General features: G+C 33.2%; 1 long non-coding RNA gene across 1 annotated transcript; it reads right to left on the minus strand.

Moving 5' to 3' along the window:
- Positions 1-276: 276 nt before the first annotated feature.
- On the minus strand, positions 277-1,466 carry LOC145821166 (uncharacterized). The gene is made up of 2 exons (XR_014363200.1): positions 1,123-1,466; positions 277-505 (listed from the first exon to the last, which is right to left on the minus strand). It is a non-coding gene; the product is annotated as an uncharacterized LOC145821166 (long non-coding RNA).
- Between the last annotated feature and the right edge of the window lie 5,804 nt (positions 1,467-7,270).

The following is a 7,270-nucleotide window of genomic DNA, read 5'->3' on the forward strand; positions in this document are numbered from 1 at the left end:
TGCTTAAATTATAAATTACTGAAGTGGTTTTAAAAATTACATTATACTCCTGAAAGTTTTTAATTTCATAACAAATAAGTCATTTTATTAATAAATCTTCAAGTTAATTAACAGTTTTTAATAATGTTAAGATTTTATTTCAATTAATAATTAAAATAATTTTATTATTGTATAGGTGAATCGTTAGAAATTTTACTTTTTTAATTAATTATGTTAAATAAAAAATTCTGACAGAAAGATATTTATAATTTTCCAAGCCACAGAGGACAATTTATATTTTAAGCAAACTTCAAAGGATGTATTTGTAATTTACTATAAAAAAAAATAAAAAAACGTGCTCAGGCTCATGTTCTCTCTCTTACGGAGAGGGAAAAAATACTGAAATTCTCTCATTTTACAGTAAGTCTCTCTCCCTTTAATCCCTCTCTTTCGGCGTGTCTCCTCCGGCGTATCTCGATCTCCTATTTTTCTCACTCTCTAGCGCTTTGTTTTTCTCGCCGTCCAACTGTTAAATTAGAAGAAAAAAGAAATTAGGCTCTGTTTGGTAGAGTTTCTAAAGTTTAATTCTATCTCTTAATTTGAATGTGATGTTTGGTTATAGTTTTAGAAAATTAATTCACACTCACTTTTTAATATTATATATCACATCACTCAATTCAAACTCTTCATAACTAAACAAATTTTCTATATTCAAATCATAATTTAAAAATTGTACCAAACGCAACCTTAATATTTGAGAAGGCATGGGAATCCACTGTAATTGTTTTGTAATTAACATTGAATTATAACTAATGCTGGTAGGTTGTTGGAATCCACTGTAATTGTTTTGTAATTACACAAAATCCCACAGTTTTATGTGTTTTGCAAATTAAACCCTAAAACTTTAATTTCAACAGCTTAAACCCGTATAAAACGTAAACCCTCCATCCATTTCTATTTGGTCTTATTTTTTCTTTTTTTTTTGAAAGATCTATTTGGTCTCCTTAATTGAGCAATTCCTAGGTAAAGAAACGGTGTAGTTTTGATTTAGACAAAAATAAAAGAAAAAAAATTAAAATTAAAATTAAAAATCATGTTGCAGAATATGAACAGAGAAAGAAGGAAGATGAAGAAAGAAAGGACCTGCTGACCCATTCTCTAACAGAAAAAAAAAACCTAAAATTTCAAATAATTTCTTCACATCTACCCATTCTTCTCACCAACTCCCGCCTTCCGCCACCACCCTCTTCCACAAATCGACCAAACCATCGCCACCTCCTACCCTCAGATTGACCACCTGCTGCCACCTCTCCCTCAGATACACCACCTATTGCCATTTCCCGACTTCAGATGCACTACACATCGTCGTTGATCTGCATAAATAGCGAGTGGATGGTGCTGCTACGAGACGAGAAGGTGTCCAATAGATGGTGTTGAGGGGCGTACTAAAGCTTGACTTCTGATCCCTTCCTTTTCTCATGTCATTCCTATCAGGTAAGCCCTATATATATATAATTTTGGTACCTCTTTTACATCACCAAGGATCCTCTAGAGTGAAATTTCCCTAAAGTTTCCTAGAGTGCTACATTGTGTGGTTGAGATTTATTGGCAAGTCACATCAGAAAAATTGATTTGACTTGCCAGTAAATCTCAACCACACAATGTAGCACTCTAGGAAACTTTAGAAAAAAATCACTCTAGAGGATCCTTGCTCCTTTTACATTTGACTTTTGAAGCCTGTATACCGTGGCGGAGAGAGTGAATGCCAGGGGGTCACGTGCCCCTCGATTTTGAGATTTTTTTATTTTTTTTATTTTATAAATATAAAGAAAATATTTTAATAAAAAAATTATAAAAATATTATTGAAATGAAATATCAATGACATTTTAAAAATTATAAAAACAATAATGGTTATTTTAATTAAAAATAAAGAGACTACTATAAACCATATTATTTATAAAAAATTTTGAATGCAACGATGATGTTATTATTATGGACATACAAATATAAGTAATCTCACTACAAATATATGAAATTTATTGGATTGTTAGTTTTATTCAATGGCGGAGCCAGAAAATTAAATTAAAGGTGACACTTATTAATTACAATATTAAAAATTTTTATAAAAACATTTTACGCAACTTTTTACGATTGATTTCAAGAAACATAAAAAAAATAATGTTATTTATAACTAGTGTATTATGGACAATACAAAAAAAAAAAAAAAAAGGATATGAGTCTTAAAATAAATTATATAATATAAATTTTTTTTTTATACAGAATTTGATTAAAAATTCAATATAATAGTAATACTACGTCATCATTGATATATGATATCACCAACTAATAGTACATAAACGCATAGAGAGTGAAGCTCACATGTCAAATATAGCTAACAATCCAATAAATTTTATATCTTTATAGTGAGATTATTTATACTTCCATGTCAATAATAATGATATCACCGTTATATTCAAAAAAATTCATAGATGATATGGTTTCTAATAGTCTCTTCATTTTCAATTAAAACAACATTATTGTTTTTATAATTTTTAAAATGTCATTGACATTTCACTCTAATAATATTTTTTGTAATTTTTTTTATTTAAAATATTTTATTTATGCTTGCAAAATTAAAAAAAAAAAAAAAAAATCATCTCAAAATTCAGGGAGGCACGTAACCCCCGTGGGTCTTCCCTCCCTCCGCCACTAGTTATATTTGACATGTGAGGTTCACTCTCTATGTATTTATGTACTATTAGTTGGTAATATCACATATCAATGATGACGTAGTATTACCATTATATTGAATTTTTAATCAGATTTTGTATTAAAAAAAATTATCATTACATAATTTATTTTAAGATTTATATTCTTTTTTTTTTTTTTTTTTGTATTGTACATAAGACACTAGTTACAAATAATATATATATATATATATATATATTTTTATGTTTTCGAAATCAATCGTAAAAACTTGCATGAAATATTTTTGTAGAAATTTTCGATATTGTAATTAATAAGTGCCCCCTCTAATTTAATTTTTTGACTCCGTCACTGCCTATATATATGTTTATATGCATTCGTGCATGGTATGGGTTTCTTCAATTGCTCTGACCAAACTCTAAATACTTTATGCTACGGTCTGTTTTAGATCATGTATTATTACAATTTAATACAAATTTTTGGATTGATACTTTGATTGAAATTGGTATTTTTTGAATTTTGTATTTGAATTGTGATTCTTGCATCCTCCTTGAGCAATGGAGATGGAAGTGAAGGTGAGGAAAGCGATGGTACACTGGTGATGGAGGTGAAGGTGACGAAGCAAAGAGCGGAGACGGTGGGTGCACTAGTGATGGAACGGATAGAGATAAAACGGAAGAAGGGGAAGACGGAGACAGATGAAGGGTATATGCACATATGATCAAATGGTATAAGGTGCATGATAAGTTCATTTGATCTGGTGCCACGTATAATTTATTTATTTATTTTTTTATTTTTCTGTTAGACAATGTAACAGAGTTTGAAGGATGGAGTGAAATGAATTCAGAAGTGTAGGTTTTAAATTAAAAAAATTAAAATTTCTGGGTTTGATTTGTTAGTCGGGTCAAACTTTTTTTTTTTTTTTTTGGTAATATACCCTAAATTTTTTAGTAGACATGGCATGTGATGCAATTAACTATATGGAGTCATGTGCTGGCTGATGCTTAAATTGTGATAATCTTTTGATAACTTTCTACACAAGTCATACGTTTTGACATACACCATTGTTAAATGCTACTGCTATAACCCTTGTTCTATTTCAGACCAAATTCTTCTCAGTCAAGAGTTAGCAAAAATTCCATTCCAACTGAACACTCAATTCATAACGGCGCACCAACCATACAAGTAGAAACAAAGGGCTTGGTTAAAATTAAAAAGTACCACTGAACGAAATCCCATGTATACAATAATTTCTGAATCCTTGTCATCGTTGTCGATGGTCAGTGGTCGCAAAAGGAGAGAGGAAGACAAGTCACGAGACTAGATTGGTGGTCGGATTGTGACGACCCAGAATTTTTCCCTCCGCTCGAGCGGGGGAGTTTACGCTCGAGCGGACTTTTGGGGTTCTCAGCAATTTTGCAGACGGCCTAGGATTTTGGAAGTTGTGAATCTTCGCCCGAGCGGAGAAGTTGACGCTCGAGCGGACTGCTTTATTGGTCTGTGCGCGCTCGAGCGGTTGAAGCGACGCTCGAGCGTGAGAAGTAAGATTTTCCTTGACATTGTAGTGGTGTATTTGGAATTCTCTTATTTTATTTTGGAGTATTGTTTGAGGTGGTAATATGATGGTGAAGTAAGATAAGACCAAAAACTTTAATTCGAACAATTTGTTTACGTTCAACAGTCACTCTTTTGCCCTTTTCTTTTTCCACACTTTGAATTTGAATGTGAGGTTAGAACCATTGAAAAGCTTATCTCCGGGGCTTCAATTTGGACACAAGAACGGCCTAAAACGGAGCCCGGATGAGAGAGTTACACATGATTAAAGTTTTGGGATCTGTGCTGGGAGCAGGTACGCTCGAGCGGGAATAAGGACGCTCGAGCGGGGTTGGCGAGTACAACAACGTAAAAACGGGATTTTGAGATCTTTTTTCCACATTTTCTTTCCCCTTTCTTCTTTCCTCTTCTCCTAAGTCCGAAACCCTCCGAAACCCTAGCCTCAAAACCTTGATTTCCTCTATTTTGAACAACAATCCACCATGGTTTTTGCATCAAGGGTGGAGAATAAGAAAAGATCGATGTTTTACCCGAGTGGAACTCGGATTTGCGAAGGTTTCTCCTCAAGCTTGCTCCTTTATTGATTCTTGAGGTGAGGGTTCTAATACTCTTCAATACTTACAGCAAGAGATAGATTTGTGGTTTTTCCATTGTATTAATGTTCAAATTTTCATTTTGAACATATGGAGGAAATTATGAGATTTGGGAATTTCGGGTTTGAAGCATGGAAGGTTCAATTGATGAGTTAAGGTGGTGAGATATGACCCATAGATGTATAATCAAGGAGAAAATTGGGATGTAAGGTCATGGTATGAGAAGTTTGTATTTTTATGGAAAACTTTATATTTTTCTTGAAACCCTAGGTTAATTTGTGATGATAAATAATGATTTTTGCCCAAATTGAAAATAGAATCATGGAATTGGTGGGTTGAATTATGCATGTACAAGTTGAATTGGATTTTTGAGATGTTTTGAAATAATGTTAAAATTTGCGAATGAACTTTGTTATGAGCATTGTGAATCATGTCAAAATGAGAAAGGAAATTAGGAGAAATGATTTAGAAAATTAATGTGTGACCTCATATGTGTGTAGGACACGCTTCGGGAGGAATAAATGCTCTACCAGCACACTGTGAGTAATAGTACGGAGATGTACATTTTATTTATTATTGATAATTATTATCACTAACGCTCTGTTTCTTGTAAGTGTTACACGAACATGTTACATGAACAATTATGATGAGTGAAAGTCAATGTGGACGTTGAAAGATTGGCATATATCGGTATGACTTTAGAATGACTTCGTTCTATCAATAGCGAATAATAAATTCTTTATTATCTATAAGCAAACTACGTTGTTTCTTAATGAATAAATAGAATTATGTTCATCTTTAAGCCAAGTATCTGTATGAAACTGAGATTATTCTATTATGTTACTTATGGACCCGAGGTCATCAAGAACCTGTGACATGCATGCAATGTTTAATATTATTATGTGGCCTCAGTTAATAATTGTTATGATTATTATTATTCAGTTGTTCGTGAGACACCTGTATTAATTTGTAATCAGGCCATGGGAAACTTATGTGCATTATTGCATACTGATACTTTAAGTAGACTGAAATCATTCTCATTACAAGGGCTTTGTGCCATTACAAGTTACATGGGCTTTATGCCATTACAAGTTTCATGGGCTTTATGCCATTCCAAGGGCTTTATGCCATCACAAGTTACAAGGGCTTTATGCCATTACAAGGGCTTTATGCCATCACATGGGCTTAATGCCAATCTATGTTCAAGGGCTTCATGCCAACTTTTCAAGGGCTATATGCCATCTTTCAAGGGCTTTTTATGCCATACGTTTCAAGGGGCTATTGTGCCAGATGTTCCAAGGGCTTTTATGCCATATGTTTCAGGGCTTCAATGCCAATGTGTTTCAAGGGCTTTATGCCGTTCTGATAAGGGCTTCATGCCATTTGTTAAGGATTTCACGTCGTTCTGTTAAGGGCTTAAAGCCATTGTGTTTAAGATTAGGCCCAAGGCCGTTCTGTAAAAGATACTTAAAGTATAAATGATTTTGATGAAATCCGTATTTGGAGTTACGAAGTGTTTCATATGATAAGTAATTTCGGAAATGAGAAAAAAATGCTACGAACTTGTGATGTGTTTATAATATGATATGCTTTCTGGATAATTTTCCCCAAAATGCCTAGATGCACTATGAAACCCCGAATATTCAAGATATGACAAGTTTTCTGAAAAAGGATACTTTGCTATACAGACAGAAACAAATAAATCATATGTTCTCTTTATTGATAAACACACGGATATGGATTATAATTCACGTTGAGCATTGAATTGTTATGTATTATTATTCACTGAGCTTGACTCACTCTATTTTATGTTTGTTTCTGTAGGCACTCAACCTGGAGATCAACCTTCACTTGTGGCTTTTGTTAGCCAGTTGTCAAACCCTGAGTATCTAAGCCCTTAGATGTTGATTGTTCAAGTTATGGAGTTTTGCTAAGTTTTAATTTGTACCCTAAATGTCTGTTAAGATCGGCGTATATGTATATGTACATAGCTATCTTCAGGTGCACGTCACTGTATATTTAACTGCATTATGTTCTATTTGTGATCCTGGCATGGTAGTGGTAGCTCAATGGATATATTTTTATAATTATTATTATTTTTGTTTGCTATTATATACTATTAAATTCTTCTGTTCAGGCCTTGTAGATTATATTCATCAGGTTTTATGTCCGTTTTCTGAGGTGGTCATGCCCAAACTTTTAGGGGCGAGTTAGGGGCGTGACAAGTGGTATCAGAGCACGAGTTGCTATCTCACACACGGATCCATTGAGCTGTAGGATGTCTAGAAAAGACTTAGGCTTCATGCATGACATCCTTAGTACATACGAAAAGACTGATAGCAACGGTAAATGTAATTTGTTCACGTTAACGATTATGAGCCATGTTTATTGTACGTTCCTTGCGTATATATTGTGATTGATTGTTGTGTAGAGCATG

The sequence above is a fragment of the Camellia sinensis genome, chromosome 3 (genome assembly GCF_055761805.1).
Source record: "Camellia sinensis isolate YWXY chromosome 3, ASM5576180v1, whole genome shotgun sequence".
NCBI classification, from domain to species: Eukaryota; Viridiplantae; Streptophyta; class Magnoliopsida; order Ericales; family Theaceae; genus Camellia; species Camellia sinensis.